Source organism: Camelus bactrianus, chromosome 35 (genome assembly GCF_048773025.1).
Source record: "Camelus bactrianus isolate YW-2024 breed Bactrian camel chromosome 35, ASM4877302v1, whole genome shotgun sequence".
Classification (NCBI taxonomy): Eukaryota; Metazoa; Chordata; class Mammalia; order Artiodactyla; family Camelidae; genus Camelus; species Camelus bactrianus.
In genome coordinates this window covers 3,255,285-3,272,230 of record NC_133573.1, presented here as the reverse complement: position 1 = coordinate 3,272,230, position 16,946 = coordinate 3,255,285, and positions in this window count along the sequence as shown.

Genomic DNA, 16,946 nt, shown 5'->3' with positions numbered 1-16,946 from the left:
TCTTGGCCAAAAGGCAGTTGAAAATGGTGACAAGGCCCACGACCTTGCGGTGAGTCTGGAAGTCACTCCACCCATTCTCGGGCGCATAGTGGTGCCTGTAGTGGATACAGAGTGCCCACTGGGAGCCGCACGGGCTGATCTGGCTCACCAAGGAGATTCACTTATAGATGCAAAAGAAATTCTCCTCTGAGATGATCCCCAGGGGTTGGACCACCACGGGGAGAGTCTGGTGGTCCTCAGCACACTGCACGTAGTCAGGGATGCTCATGCTGCAGGCCCTGACGAGAGGGGAGAGGAGATTGAGGTACATACTGTGCTGCGGGCTGCGGGCCTCACTGGGTTGCGGTGACCTGGTGTGTACCAGCCAGAAGGCAAGGGAAGCCAAAGCAAATCCAGGGGTACAGTTTGTCCTCAGCGTCTGCACATGGCTACCATAGCTTGGATCACATTACGCAGCTCTTGGTCTAGGCTTCCAGCCCCTGCAGAAAAGGGTCATTTCTTGTTTTCCATTTCCAAGCACCTAGCCAGGCCCTGATGCAAAGTTAGTGCTCAAAACTGCTGAATAAAGGAAAGAATAAAGGAACTGCTTCCCCACCTCCCTTCAGCAGAATATAAAGAAAAGAAACACAGTGGGATCAAAAGTTCTGGATTTCAAGTCCAATTTATTTGAACTCCTAAGCTGCAGAATAATGGATAAGAAAACTTGCTTTGGGGAGGTGGGTACAGTTCAGTGGTAGAGCACATGCTTAGCATGTACGAGGTCCTGGGTTCAATCCCCAGTACCTCATTTTAAAGAATGAAACAAATAAATAAACATAATTACACACCTCAAAAAATATTTTTTAATTCAAAATTCAGAAAAAACACCTTGCAATTGACACACCATTGTAAACTTGAATATACTTCAATTTAAAAAAAATCCTTGCCTTACCAGTATATATCTGGATTATGGAAGTTTTCAAATGTAAAATGCCTAGGGTATCACCTACATAAAAAGGGGGAACTGTACAAATTTACTATCCCTCATTTATGAGCTATATTTCCTTTGGGGGATGTTTATAACCTCTCAGAGTTAATTTTCTCAGATTTAAAAAAAAGGAAAATATTACCTGATTCTCCATACTGATGAAGAATCAGATAACCCAATGAAAGAATCTGACCCACAGAGGTTACTCAATAAATGTTTGTTGAATGAATGAATAAACAAGAAAAGTGAATGCTGCTCCCTGCCACAGACAATCATAATGGTGCTGCCTGGAAATCCAAAGCTCACGTTCCACCCAACTCTACACTAACCATGTGGGTGACCTGGGCAGGGCTGTGTGCTTCTCTAAACCCCAGTTTAATCATGAATAGAAATGAGGGCAATAACACAATCTTCAAAGGGTTAGTGAGTCAGTAATGAATTGTACCCCAACTTTGCAAGGTGGAAGCATTAAAGAAAACTGGGCAAAGAGCCCAAAGGCCCTCTCCATATTATCTCTTGCAACTACATGGAAATCTACATTACATCTCAAAATAAAAAGTCTACTTTTTTAAAGAGGTTATTGAGATTAAATGAGCTCACTGTCTCAAATAAGGAACACACAGTACAAATAGGACAATGCCCACTACACTCAGTAAACATTCTCACTGAACCCACTGGTCCCTCCAACTTCAGAGCAGGAGGATGGGTCCTCATGGCCAGAGGCTACTGCACCTCAAGCTAACAAAGCTAATGGTCCCCACTTCCAAGAGCCCCTGCCACCACCCTAGGTCTAATTTTGTAATTGTAATTTTTTTTAAATAGAAACCCCCAATTGCATAGCCTTCAGGTCACCAAAACCTGACCACAGAGATCATGATGGCAGCCCTTCTTGGTGAAACAATAAAATGAAAAGCCATTTCAATAAGACCTCTGTGTAAATCTACTAGGGATCTTCATCCTGGACTGAGAGGAAGAGGACTGGGGAGGAGGGGGCAATCTGGGGCACACAGACCCATGGGCAACCTGTCCCACGAGAGACTTTAGACTAAATCCTCACCCTCCAGGAACTTCAAAATACACACAGACAGAGTGCTATGGACAAGAATTTTTTTAAAAAAAAATCCCTGACTCCCTAGCAGGACTTGTTTATACCGAGACACAAATGGCTTATGTGTATAATGTTTCACAAAAGCCCTAAAATATTATCACCCCAACTTGACACATTAAGAAACTGAGGGAGAGAGGTTTACCACATTGTGCAAGATTAGAGAGAGGCCACGACAGACACCGTATTTAAACCCAAGCCCCTGCTCCATCGGTCACAGTAGAAAGTGTGTCATACTGCCCCTTTCCTGCCCTCTCCCTGCAACAAATCTCTGAAGAGTCTTTTCTGTGCCACCTGGAATCACAATCACATCAACTTTCCACAAAGAGCTATGTCACTCCTTGGAGGACGTATCAAAATCTAAAGGGTTGGGATGGGAGGAGAGATTTGCATTTTCTGTTTCTCAAAGGAAACATGGCTTTAAAAGAAACTGAAAAGCACTTATCTAGTCTAAGGCTTCATTGTGCAGAGAAGGAAACGGAGGCTCAGAAGAGATGAGGAAAGGCCTTATTAACAAATATTGCCTCAGTGCAGCACCAAGCCAGCCAGAGGCACTGCTGGGGGAGGATCTGAGAGGCCCAGGAGAATGAGTGTTAGAAAAAGGAAAGAGAAGAAGCATACAAGGTCCTGTCTACATCACCATACCATGAAGTTCCACCAAATTATCCAGTATGTTTGCAGCCAACATTAAGGTGGGCTAAACAGGTTATAGAAACCTGGAAGTCTCAACCATAGTGGAAATTTCAACGTTTACTATGTTTTTTTCCCAGTTCAAGCATCAGCTCAGTGGGCGCTCCGTACCAGGTACAACACGAGGCCTGGAGTTCTCCTAAATACAGATCTCTATTACCACGTGTGCAAAACACATACAGGCCCACCAGAATAAAAACGCCCACAGATAAGATGGAATTACTGAAACTGAAAGCAGCCAACCAGCATATATTACTAGCAAAAACGGTGCTGCTAGAAATGGACTCATGGACATAGAAAGCAAACTGTGGTTAGCAGACAGAAAAGGGTGGATTAACAGATACACATTAATAAATATAAAATAAATGACAAGGACCTACTATATAGCACAGGGAACTATATTCAATTTCTTGTAATGAGTTGTACTAAAACAATCTGAAAAATATGTATATACATATGCATATGTTTATAACTGAATCTCTGCTATACACCTGAAACTAACATTGTAAATTGACAACACGTCAATTAAAAGTAATTTTAAAAAATAAGTAAAAATAGAAGCAATGCCATTAAAAAAAGTAAAAACACTGTAATCCCCTTAGCTGTAGGTAATGGAGAACTCTGGTTGCAAGCACCAAGTCCAATGGATCACTCCAGCACTGGCTGTCACTCTTTCTGACCATCAGTCACTTGGCTTCACTGAGGTTACTTTTCTCTTCTGTGAAAGGCTACAGTTGCAACTAACGATGTACAGAATCTCATCATTCATAAACCCAACAATTAATGAGGGCTTCCCATGGCCCAGGCTCTGGACAGAAGAAAAGATAGGGTCCCAGATATATTCATGGGTAGAAAAGTTTATGCCATAAAGACATTAATTCTTCCTATTTTGATAGACAGATTCAATGCAATTCTGATTAGAATTCCTACCAGATTTTTCATGGAATGTAACAAGTTAACTTATGGTCAGGAACAGCCAAGAAACTTCTTTAGAACCACCACTGGGGAGAGGTGGATAGGTCATTCATTTCCACTGTTCTTTCTGAAGTGATGAAAACATTCTGGAATAATAATGGTTGCAGCACTGTGAATATGCTAAAAGCTGCTGAATTGTACCATTTAAATGGGTGGACTTCACAGTGTGTGAACAATATCACAATAAAGCTGTTATATGAAAAAATATTTCTTGACAATTGTTTATCCCTCTATACAACTAGTCTGCCCCACAATTTAAGAAAAACAAAAAATCCAAACAAACCAAATTTTTCCAGGAGCTCTTTAGGACTGCAATGTCCCTGGGTCTCCAACGCCTCTGGTGGTGCTGTTCCTGTTAACACACACTAGCTGGGCTGGACTAGTTAGGGACTGTAACTATCTTTTTAAAATCGACGGTCACATGTTTCACCCTGGGAGAGGAAAGGATGGAGGATGTCACAGCCTCATGCCTTCAGCTCATTTTTAACTGAACCAAGCCCTGCTTTCAACACTGTAATCCCTCTCACTATAAAAACACGTGACGTCAACAAGCACCGCCATCATAACACCTGAAAAGTGTTAAAGGTACTTACCTGGGGCAGAAACACTGAGGGAGGAGACAGAAGCTCTCTCAGCACTGGAGCTTCCTTTTCCCGACTTCCCCAGGAGAAGCTGTTATTTACAGCCGGAGGCTCTCAGCCAAGGGAGCAGCGCCCACGCCGCTGAGCTGGACCTAAGGGAACTGAAAAGGGAGAGGAGGGCAGCCCCGGGGTTGCGGGGCAGGGAAAGTGGGGGGTGGGACGCGGGCTGCAGCCCCGCTCGGAGGCAAGCCCCAGCCCCAGCCGCACGCCCCCGTCCAGGTCCGCAGACCCCGCCGGCCCGGGACACAGCCCGCCGAGGGCGGGGACGGGTCGGCAGCCGAGGAGAGGACTCGCGGGCGGGAGAGGGGAATGGGACGCCAGCCGCGGACTGAGGGGAGCCCGGCTGGGGCGAGAGGCGGCAGGTGCACACCTGGCCCTGGGCAGCTGTGACCGGGGCGCCAGGGCATGTGGCGCGGGCAGAGGGGGCTGGCCCGAGCCCTTCAGCTGAACACACGCTGACTCTCGCCCTCCCGCAGCCGCCTGACCCCTTTCCCGGGAGCCCCCCACCTTGCACTTCCACAGCTGGATGCCCCGGCCCCGGGCAGGAGCCAAAGTCCTACCGGGCAACAGAGCTGAGCAGCCTTTGGGGCCGATCCCCGGCTCCGAGCTGGAGCTTCCAACTCGCGGTCCAGCTGGCACCGACTGCGCATATGCAGGAGGGCCAGGGATCCTCTCTGAGTTCTGCGAGAGAAGCTGGGGAAGTGAGGGAGGGAGAAGATGGGAGGAGGAGGGGAGGAGGGGAAAAGTGGAGGGAGACAGATGGACAGGAGGAGCAGAGAAAAGGGAGGGATTTGGAGAGGGGAGGGGAGTAGCAGAGATGAAGAGAAAAAGCTTTATCTCTCGGGGCACCCCGAAGGAGGAGGCTGACCTGCCTCTGTACCATTCTCTAACCCTTCAAGGCCCGTAGCTCAAATTTTCCCTCCCTGGTCCAGCCCTCCAGCCGAGGCCTCTGCAGAACCCCTACGGGAATCACACCCATTGCCCCCACACGGAGCTGGGTTTCCTGTTGCTCAGGGAACCAAGCACCCGCAGGTGTTGTCTCTCAGAACTACCTTGGGAAGTGTACATATTCCCCTTTTACAGGCTGGGAAACAGGCAGGCACGATCTCTGCCTTAGCTCCACTGTCCCAGGTGTTGGGCTGGCGGGGAGCAGGAGGTACAATATCAGAGCCCACGAAGGAGCAGACTGCCTGAGTGTTGGTGCATAGTCCCCATCCCTCCTGAGTAAACCACACGCCACCCTAGGGGAACCATCAAGGGCACACAGTAGGTCCCTGGGTGTGGGAGAGCTGTCCTCAGTTCCAGTGCCCAGCTTGCTAGGTAGATAGGAGTGTTACTGAGTCCAAATTCATTCTCCTCAGTGCAGGACAGGCCAATAAGTTCAGAGACCAGGTGTTGGGGCATGGAATGGCAAGTCTCTGTAGACCTAGATGGCAAACTAATGTCCTGGAAAACCATCTCCCCAGCTCAGAATTCAGGCTCCTTTCCTACATGTTTGGTTGTTGCAAACTTCTTGGTGTAGGAATTCTTTGTTGTTAGAATCCTTTGTTCTTGCAGCTATCTGCCTGGGTCAAATCTCTGTAAACCTCCAACAAAACAAACATTATTTTCTATTCTGCAACTTGTTATCTTTTTATGAATGAAAAAGTGTTAAATATCCTTAAAGGTCAGAGCCTTCAGAATAGGCTCTCCTGTGTATTTCAGGCTCTAGGCAACATTGTGTTACAAGCAAGATGAAACCTAGGAGACAGAGCACAGGGTTAAAGTCAAAGGAACAGATCTAATGTGGAGTCAGATTTGTTCTTTTCTATTACCCGGGCAGAAGCCACTTGAGGGTTTAAATCCCTTTAAGTTAGAAATAACTAGAACTTAAAAGGAATTTACATACATAGGTGGGAATGTGCATAGCATATCTGGAAAAGCACACAGAGGACAGTAAACAGTGGCATCTCCACGGAGTGCTGAAAGAACAGAGGATGAGGGAAAGCTTCTTTCACTTGTGTATTTTTGTGCTCTGTTTGAATTTTTTTAACCATATCCATGTATTTCTTTTTCAGTTAAAAAAAAGTGTAATGGAGCAAAGGAGTAACTAGCTCAGCAAATACAGCAGCCATGGAATCACTGAGCCATCACTTTTGATTTAAGCCAGGAAGCATTTATTGGCTCTCTCCTATGTGCCCAGTGCTGTTTTAAGACTTCTTTTATTTTAATTTTTTTTTTTTTATAAAATAATAATGAGCTATCCCTCACCCCTGCCCAGGGCTGGTGGAAAACCAATTGAGTTTTTATTGAGTTGTTTTCCAGGGAGTAGAGATGAGTTATAAACAGAACACATCTTCAGGGCGAAACAGGCGGAGTGGTTTTCCAGCAGGCCAGACAGCTATGAAGGGTTTTCAACAGAGGCACACAGAGGCTGAGACAGAAATCCTCCAGGATCCTACAAAAAGCTGCCCAAAGTGCCTTCTCCGTGGCACTACTGAAATAGGAGAGAACAAATCTGACTCCATATTAGATCTGTTCCTTTGACTTTAACCCTGTGCCCTGTTTCCTAGGTTTAGTCTTGTTGGTTCGGCACCTTTTGTAAAACAATGTTGCCTAGAGCGTGAAATATACAGGAGACCCTATTCTCAAGGCTCTGACTTTGAAGGATATTAACACTTTTCTTTTCCTATAAAGATAACAAGTTGCAGAATAGAAAATAACATTTGTTTGTTGGAAGTTTACACGGATCTGACCCAGGTGAAGAGCTGCAAGAACAAAGGATTCTAACAACAAAGAATTCATACATCAAGTTTACAACAACCAAGCATTCCCACTTCCCCTTTTTAATGTAAAAAGAGCCTGAATTCTAACTTGGGGAGATGGTTCTCCAGGACATTAGTCTATCATCTTCTCAGCTGGCTTTCCAAATTAAAGTCACTATGTCTTGCCCCCAAACCTGTTCTCCCGATTTATTGGCCTGTAATGCATGAGAAGAACAAGTCTGGACTCGGAAACACAAACATACATTGAAAGTACCCATTTGGTATATTAAATGACCTGCTTTCACTCATCTTCCTGACGTTTGCTTCTCTTGAACACTCCTGCTATGTTTATGAAAATCCTGTCATGTGGACACATTTGCATCTCTAGCCACTACCCTTCCAGGTAAGAACTGATGCCAAGAAGGCAATGGAAGTTGCTAGAAGGTATTACCTGGCCAGAAAAGAGCAGAAGTGGGTACTGGCTGATGTTCAGGAGCAGGCTGGGACACCTGACAAGATGTCGTAAGTACAGATAGACAGCTGGGTACCAAAGGAGAAGCTTCTAAGCCTCCATGAGGGACTTGTTGGATAGGAAGGAAAAGTCCCAGCCTGCAGCTCTGATCACACCACGAGCTTCCCGGGCGAGGCTGGGCAAGTCACTTAAATTCTCTAGGCCGGTGCTGTCCACCATGGGAGCCACCAGACACGTGCAGGATTATGAAGTTATTCTGTAGCCAGACAGAATTATAAATACACATTTTATTGCAAAGATTCAGCAAGTATAATTTTTAAAAACATTACTGGTTATCTTGCCCTAATGAGTTATTTTTGTATGTCTAGGTTTCTGTGGTTTGCAATGCCTGTGACTAATGATTCCCTTAAGTGCGGTATTTTGAAATTATAAGTTACTGGACACAGTACCCTCATATCACACTTGAGAAAAATTGATCCACATAAGCAAGGTGATCTGACTTAGGAGTTATGAGCAGGAGCTTTGAGGTCAGAATGCCTGAGTAAAAATTCTCACTCTGCCTCCAGGGGGTTCTGTGTGAATCTTGGACAAATTATTATTGTTGTTGTTGTTTTTGCTGTTGTTGTTGTTCTTATTTGTGCCTCTTTTTCCTTACCTTTTAAATAGTGAGGAATATGTAGACTCTGTCTCCTACTGTGTTGGCAGGATTAAATGAGTAAACGTCTGTGCTGCCCACTTCCCTGGGTTTCAGCATTCTCCAGGCAATCAGTGTCAAACTCATAGGCATTCTGCACTGTCTTCGTCAGTCTGGGATGCTGTAACAAATTACCATGGGTCGGGTGGCTTAAATAACCAGCATATTCCTTAAGTTTTGGAGGCTGAGGTCAATGTATCTGGGAGAGGATAGCCTTCATGGCTCAAAGATGGCTGTCTTCCCACTATCTTCATGGGCCGGAGAGCAAAGAGAAGCAAACTATCTGGGGCCCTTTATAAGGGCACTAATCCCATTCATGAGGGCTCTACACTCATGACCTCATTTTATCCTACTAATCACCTCCCAAAGGCCCCGCCTCCAAATACCATTACCCTGGGAGATGGGGTTTTGACATATGGATTTTGAGGGGATGCAAACATTCAGTCCACACATCAGCTAACTCTCCCCAACATGCAGTCATCAAACCTGTAGCTAATTTCAAAGTAATGTTTCCATCTCTCTGCCAATTTCCATTCCTACATCCACTAACACTGGAGCCCTGTTACATTTTATTCCTTATTTTTCTGGTAGAGATTTAATTGATTCCTCTACTCCAAAGCTCTCCTCACTCCAAACAGTCTGCTTAACAGCCCTGCCATGTAGGCCTTCCTTAAAATAACTTCCCACTTCACCTGGTTGTTTTTCAGATGAAAATGTCAGAATCCTCTCCACACCCCATCCTAGACCTTTAATCCCTTACACTACTGCTCACTATGTTATTTTTCTATTACCACTGTAACAAATTTCCATAAGCTTAATAGCTTAAACTAGCACAGATTTATCAGCTTATGGCTGTGGAGGTCAGAGATCCAACACAGTTCTCATTGGGCTAAATTCAAGGTACCAGCAGTTTTCCTTCCTTATAGAGGATATGGAAGAGAATATTTCCTTGTTTTTTTTTTTTCAGTTTCCAGAGGTCACCCACCTTCCTTAGCTTGTGCCGCATGACTTCCTCCATTTTCATGGCCAGCAGCCTCTCTGAACACTGCTCCATGGCTACACCTCCCTCTGATTTTAAACTCAGCTGGGAAATGTCCTCCATTGTAAGGACCCCTGTGATTACATTGGACCCACCTGGACAATCCAGGCTACTCACCCTATTGTCTCATCTCAGGATCGCCTTGTCCCATCCCACTCAGGCATTATGTGTGTGGCTGTGACACTCACCTTGTGTAACTTTCCTCTCATGAGCAATTTAATGTTCAAGGCATTTATGAATGACTTTTTGTTTTTCTTCCTTAGTCTTTCTACATTCAGTATGTGTGGTGAGATTATATGAATCCTGTTTATTTGTGGCCCTCCGCTAATCTTTAATAATGTATCATGGGTTTAAAAGGCTAATAGAGAATTTAGAATACAGAAATCCTCTAAGATTTTTCTCCTAAAATATCTGTCATCCCTTTTGCCATGTATAGTAACATGTCACAGGTGGCTACCCTGTGGCGGGGGAGGAACATGATTCTGCCACCACACTCCCCTCGTTCCCACCAATGTGCTGATCGCCTAACCAAGGATCTAAGCTCCCCACTTTGCTCACTTCCTCCTCCTTTCCATTGACTATCCTGTTCCCACCGCTTCCTTCATTCACCACATCAGGATTTCATGACCACATTCTTCTCTAAATGAAATGGGTATCTTGCATCTAATGTCTGATAACTGTTCTTATTGTATATGCACACACTGACCTACACATAACCCCACCCATCTCTTTATTTTCATAGAATCATCCAGAGGAATCAGTTCCATGATGATGATGATGATGATGATACTGACAGTGATGACAGGGGCCTCTCAAGGATTCTGATAAAGAGGGAATAAATAAAGGGAGGGAATCATTGCAAATTTGCCCCAGAAACAGGCTTAAAAGTAAACAACTGCTAAAGTGTTTAATGAAATTGACTACTATTTAACTATTTTTAAAACTTGATAACACTGAATTTAAAATTTTAATGGGAATTTTCATTCACCACTAACCAAGATTCAACTCTAGGACCAAAATCTAAGGATTTCTATCTTCTAACAAATTGTCCACTAGCCTTTTAAACACTTGATCCTTTAAAAAAGCTTAGTGCTGGGCTGCAAATAAGCAGGATTCATATAATCTCACCAGACACAGTGAATGTGGAAAGACCAAGGAAGAAAAACCAAAAGCCATTCATAACGCCTTGAACCTTACGTTGCTGACAGGAGAAAATGTTAGCCAAGGTGAGCGTCACATCATCATGACGCCTGAGTGGGATGGGGAAGCTGGTCTTCCTCATCAGACATTTATGCTGATTTGTTAGGTGCCAACACAGTTTCCTCATTGGATTTGCTTCTAACAAGTATGGAAGAATTTAGGTTCTACCAAAAGCAGGCTAAACATTTTCCCCTGCTGTCAGGTCTCTGGACTGAATGTCCCCACAAGAAGGACATGATTATGTTTCATAGGGAAGTCTTCCTGAGAAGCAACAGGCTTTTCGAGGACAGAACTGCAGGTCCCCCCATGGAGGGCTGGAGGAGGGCTAGAGGGGACACTGAAATACAGCAGGAGTGAGTTCAGATACTGCTGCTCAGGTCGCCAAAGACAACATTGCTATCTCTAAGGATATGACATTCTCCCAAAAGTTCCATGAGTAAAGGAGCCTGTGAACACTAAGCAGGTTGTTAAGACACAGCAGCACATAATTTCCATCACAACTCAATTACAGTATATTTTGATATTTGGAAAATAATTAGCCCATTGTTCTTTGAAACTGCAGCAGTAGCAATAGAAATAAAAAAAGACTGAGCCGTCTTGGAGACAACAATCAACAAACAATTCTAAATCTGCAGGATTCCTTGACAATATGCAAGCAATGAGATAGATGTGTGCTGCAGATACCTCTTACTGCAGGTCTCACTCCTGCAAAGCATAGAACTAGTTTTCTCAGCAGACAGAGGGAACCAAGTCAAGATGCCTAATCTTGAGAGGTTTACTATATGGCAGGAAAGATCAGACAACTACATACAGCCAAATATGAATAAATGTAATCAAATATTATCAAATGTGAATGGAGCACAGATGACAGAGAAATTCCTTTCACCTGGGATCTACAGAGACTTCTTCCGAAAATGTGGCTTTGGAGATAGCCAAAGACATGGGTGGAATTTTGGCAGAACAGGATGTAAGGAATTGAAAAACTGATTCTAAAATTCATATATAAATGCAAAGGATCCCAAATATCCAAAACAACTTTCAACAAGAAAAACAAAGTTGGAAGACTTACACTATCTGATTTAAGACTTTTTTTTTTTTTATAAAGCTACAGTATTAGAAAGTATGGTGTTGGTGGAAAATAGCATAATGGAGCAGAATAGAATGTTCATTACTAAACCAACACTTATATAGAGAATTGATTCTCAAAAGAATGCAGTGAAGAAAGGATCTTTTCAACAAGTAGTGCTGGAACAATTAGATAGTGATATGCAAAAAAAAAAATGAACTTTAATCCACACCTCACAAAATATACAAAAATTAAGTCGAAATGGATCATAGATCTTACTAGGAAATCTAAAACTATAAAACAGCTAGGAGAAAAAGCATAGGTTTAAGCTTTATGACCTTGGGTTGGGCAAATATTTCTTTGCTATGACACCAAGAGTATAATCTATTTTAAAAAGAAACTGATATGGTGAACTTTACCAAAATGAAGACTCTTCAAAGCTCTCCTAAACACTGCAAAGCAAATGAAAAGACAAGCCATAGACAGAATCTACTTGCAGATCATATATCTGATAAAGGTCTCTCTTTGTATCTGATCCAGAATAAAAAGGTTTCAAAACTCAGTAATAATGCAAACACCTGAATGAATGAATGAGGCCAGAAAACACACTTCACTAAAGATATCCAGATCGATAATAAGCATATGAAAAGGTGCTGATTAAAGATGCCATTAGTCATTAGAGAGATGCTTTTAATAACCACAGTGAGATTCTAGTACACATACATACAAGAATGTACACGATTAGAAAGACCGACCTTACAAAGTGCTCGCAAGGAAGTAGAGCAACCAGAGCTGATACACACCACAAGGAATTTACAGTAGCACAACCAGTTGGGAAAATTTTAACAGTTTCTTTTAAAAAAGGTAAACACCTTTCTACCATATAACCCAGACATTCCTCATCTGGTGCTTTAGAAAATAAAAGCATATGTCCATACAAAGACTTGTATCCAAATATTCACTGCAATTTTATTTATAATAGCTCAAGTTGTAAATAACCCATGCATCTATCAAGAAGTAAATGGAGAAACAAAGGATGGTCTATCCAAACACTGCTCACAATAAACTATTCAGAAAAACTCAACACTAAACAATACTCTGCTATAAGAAAAATAAGCTATTAATACAGCAACACAGATGACTCTCAAAATAATTACACTGAATGAAAGAAGTCAGGCAACATAGAGTAGATACTGCATGAATCCATTCATACAAGAATCTTGAAAATGCAAACCAATATGTTGTGATAGAAAGCAGATGAATGGTTTCCAGGGGAAGAGATGGGGAGGGAGGGAGGGACAACAAAAGGCAGGAGAAAAGTTTTGTGGGTGATGGGTATGTTCACTGTCTTGATTGTGGTCATGGTTTCTTCGGGATATACTTTTGTCAAAACGCATTAAGTTGTACACTTTAAATGTGTGACAATTATTTTGCCAAGTATACCCCAAAGCTGTTTTAAGAAAAAAGGCACTTCAGTTCTGACCCACCTCAGCACCTGATTGGAGTGAGATGATCAGTCCCTCACCCTGTCTGCCTAACGGGAAGTTTGAAAACCTCTCACGGAAGATAACATATGGATTTTTCATTTGCAATATCTGCCATGTAATAAAGAATTTCTAGACATGCAATATGTCAAGACTATATGACGGATAATATGAGAATAAGAAACATTAGACAATGGATGCAAACCCCCAGGTGATGTAGGCATCAGAGTTACCAATAAAGGCTATAAAATACTTTTAATATATTCAAGAAAATAAGGGAATTATGGGAGAATAGATAACAGGGTCAAGACTTTCACCAGAGAAATATACTGGAATGTATTTTTAAGAAAAATCAAACAGATACTCTAGAACTGAAGCTTTCATCTATGGAAACAGGTAAACAGAGCTAATTAGGATTCCTTTTAAGTAAAACTTTCACTAATGCCGGATAAAATACAACAAAAAAAGTAACACAGATCTAACTATGGAGAAAGAATTTCCCAGGTGACAATACAAAAAGGACACTTAAAGCCAGAATGGTCATCTTGGGAGCTGATGCCACTGCACCCTGGAGGGAAGGGGTTTTCATCTGCACATAAATAGGGATACAATGTCCATTTAGGAAAAAGGGTCCATACCAGATGTAGAAGAGTCTTCCTTTATAGAAACCTCTGCATAAGACGTATTAGAAGACTTGCCTCTTCACTGAAAGGGAGACTCAAAGTTCTCCATATGTGCACACAGGAAAGGGGTGAAACAACCGGTTCTCTAGGGAAAAACAAGGTTTCCCTTAAAAAAAATCTAATCTCCATGCCCCTGCTTTATATGAATGTGGAATCCAAATTGATACTTCAATTAGGATTCAGGAATTCCCAGACCAAAAAATACAATAATTCAAGGTTGATCATATCACCTGGAGCCTTAGGATAAGCAACACAAAATTGTTCTCTAGGGAAACTTTAAAAACCAGGATGTAAGGGACAATCATAGGAAAAAAATTATACTCACTATAGAGAAGCTCCCACAACTCTACACACACACAGACACACAACTAAAAACAGAAGGAAATCAGTGCCACAGGGAAGAAAGAGCTAACCGTAAAACACAGGATGATTAATATTCCAGAGCTTAAAATTATGAAACAATCTAAGAGAGAGCATAAGGTAAGTATGACTGAATCATTAAAAGATAAAATGAATTTTATATAACATAATGAAAAATCAGGACATCATGAAAAAGTAAACATCAATTTTTTAAAGAACTAAACAGAACTTATGGAAACAAAATACAGATATCATTTGGTATATAAAATTCAATGTATGGGTTAAGTAACATTTTAATCTTCAATATCTAGGGTGTTCATTAAAATTCAACAGTAATCTCTAAAGTAATTGTTTAAGAAAAGAATAAAAATAAAGAAGTCAAAATGAAGAATGCAAAATAGGCCGGTCACTACTCTAAGTCCTTCATCTATTTTGTCACTTAATCCTCATATTCTTTGAGGTGGATAGTACCACTTTTTGTATATGAAGAAAGTAAGTCTGAAAGGGATTACATATCCTGGTTTCATGGTTAGCAAAGGAGGGAACCAAGCCCGGATAGGCTGTCTGTAGACGCCATGCACTTAACCATGACTGCAAGGTATATAACAGGCAAGAGAAAAGCAGAGCAAAGCAAATAGAAATCACAAAACAAGATGCCAGATATAAAACATCATCACTAATCACAATGTATTTAGATGAAATAAATAATGAGTTACAAGATTTACAGATTTCATTTGCTTACCTTAAACAAAGCAAAATTAAAACTTAAAACTGGTTGAAAGCTTAGAAGAATAACAGAAAGAGGTCAAAATTTAGAGTCAGAAAAAGAGACACCTGAGAAATACTAATCAACGGAAAGAGAATCACTCAAGCCTCCCTCAGGTTCATAGGTACCTGAAACCCATCTTGGCCTGACACTTACCAGCTCTGTGCCTGAAACACTCAATCCCCTGGAACTTTCCTTCACTCACCTGTGAATGTATGGAACGATCCCTCCCTGCATCCGGCCAATTTGTATTGACTGCTGTGCCACGGGTCCTGGTCAAGCCACCTGATTCCCGTCAGTGAACAAATAAGGATCCTTGTCCCTGTAGGACTGAGGAGGAGCAGAACATAAACTACAGTCATAACAGTCATGTGAAATATAGAAGGTGACAGAAATAATATGATCAGGGAGAGGGGGGTTCTGGGGCAGAGACAAGGGGAAGGCATTTTCCAGTTTAAAATGAGATGGCCAGAGCTGGCCTCACTGAGGACCTTGAGAAGGGGGTACTAGTCGCTGGGCTTCCTCTAACACAGCACCGCACACTGGGTGACGTGAACCACAGAGGCTCACTGTCTCACAGCCCTGGGGTCGGAGAGTCTGCAGGCAAGGTCTCAGCAGGGCTGGTTCCTTCTGAGGGCTGGGAGGGAGAGGCTGGTCCAGGCCCCTCTCCTTGGCTTGGAGACGACAGTCTTTTCTCCACATCTCAGCATGTCATCTCCCATGTACCTGTGTCTCTGTGTCCACATTGCCCCTATTTATCAGGAGACAAGTCATACTGGATTAGGGCCCACCCTAATGACCTCTTCTTAACCAATGACTTCCGCAACAACCCTATTTCCAAATGAGGTCATGTTCTGTATTCCTGGGGTTTAGGACTTCAGCATATGAGTTGGACAGAGATGGGCCAGGGCAACAGCCCTGTGGCTGCATGTCTGATGTCCCAAAGGGCCAGCAGGGAGGCTAGTGTGGCTGCAGCAGGGTGAGCCAGGGAGAAAACCGGAGATGAGCTTAGCTTGGGGAGGGGGAGGAAAGCTGTAAGGTCACCATAAGGACTCTCGCTTCTTCACTGAGTGAAATGAGAAGCCATTGCAGGAATTTGAGCAGAGAAAATCACACCCAGGTTCTCACTCATGCCTGACTTAGTTGATGAGGATGAAAATATTTAGGCTTTTGAGCTGATAATAGTTAGACTACATGTTGGACTTTGAGTTGATGGTGTAGTAAATGAGACTCTGGAGGGTGTTGGGATGAGGTGGATGAATTTTGCATGTGGGATGGACAAGAACCAGTGGGGCAAAAGGGAAGAACGTGGTAGAATAATGGCCCCCAATATGTCCATGGTCTGATCCCTAGAACCTTTGAATATGTCACTGTGCATGGCAAAAGGGACTCTGCCGGTGTGACTGTCAAGGACCTTGGGATGGCAGATCACTGTGGGAAAGCAAACGTTATCACGGAGGTCCTTAGAGCAGAAAGGCAGATTGCTCAGAGACAGAGATGTGAAGTGGCAGCAAAGGGCACAGTAACACAGGGCCCTGAGCCAAGGAGTGTGAGCACCTCTGCAAGCTTGGAAAGGTAGGAAGACAAATCCCTCCCTAGAGCCTCGGTGTGGAATGTAGCCTTGGGCACACGTTGGTTTTAGCCCACTGACATTGACTTTGCACTTCTGCACCCTAGAACAGTGCGACAATGAATGTGTCTTGCTTTAAGCCACTGAGTCTGTGGTCCTTTGTTACAACAGCAATAGGAAAGGAACTAAGGAACCAACATGAACATGAACCCCAGGCTGCCTGCTGTGCCGGCAGGAAGTCCTTTGTCTCTGAACCTTGGGGACTCTCCTGTCTTCTGGCAGCATCCACACACTACCTCATGCTAACTTGGCAGCTTGCAGAGGGTTAAATCTTAACCCTGCACAGTTCTTGATATTCAGTTAATAAAAACGATGGTGTCATCATGGGTATTTTCCCATCTTTTAAATACCTTTCAGTCTTCTAATAAAGCTAGTTCTAATTGAGAGACTGTGTAAATAGTTTTCAATTTTAATAACAAATAACTGATTT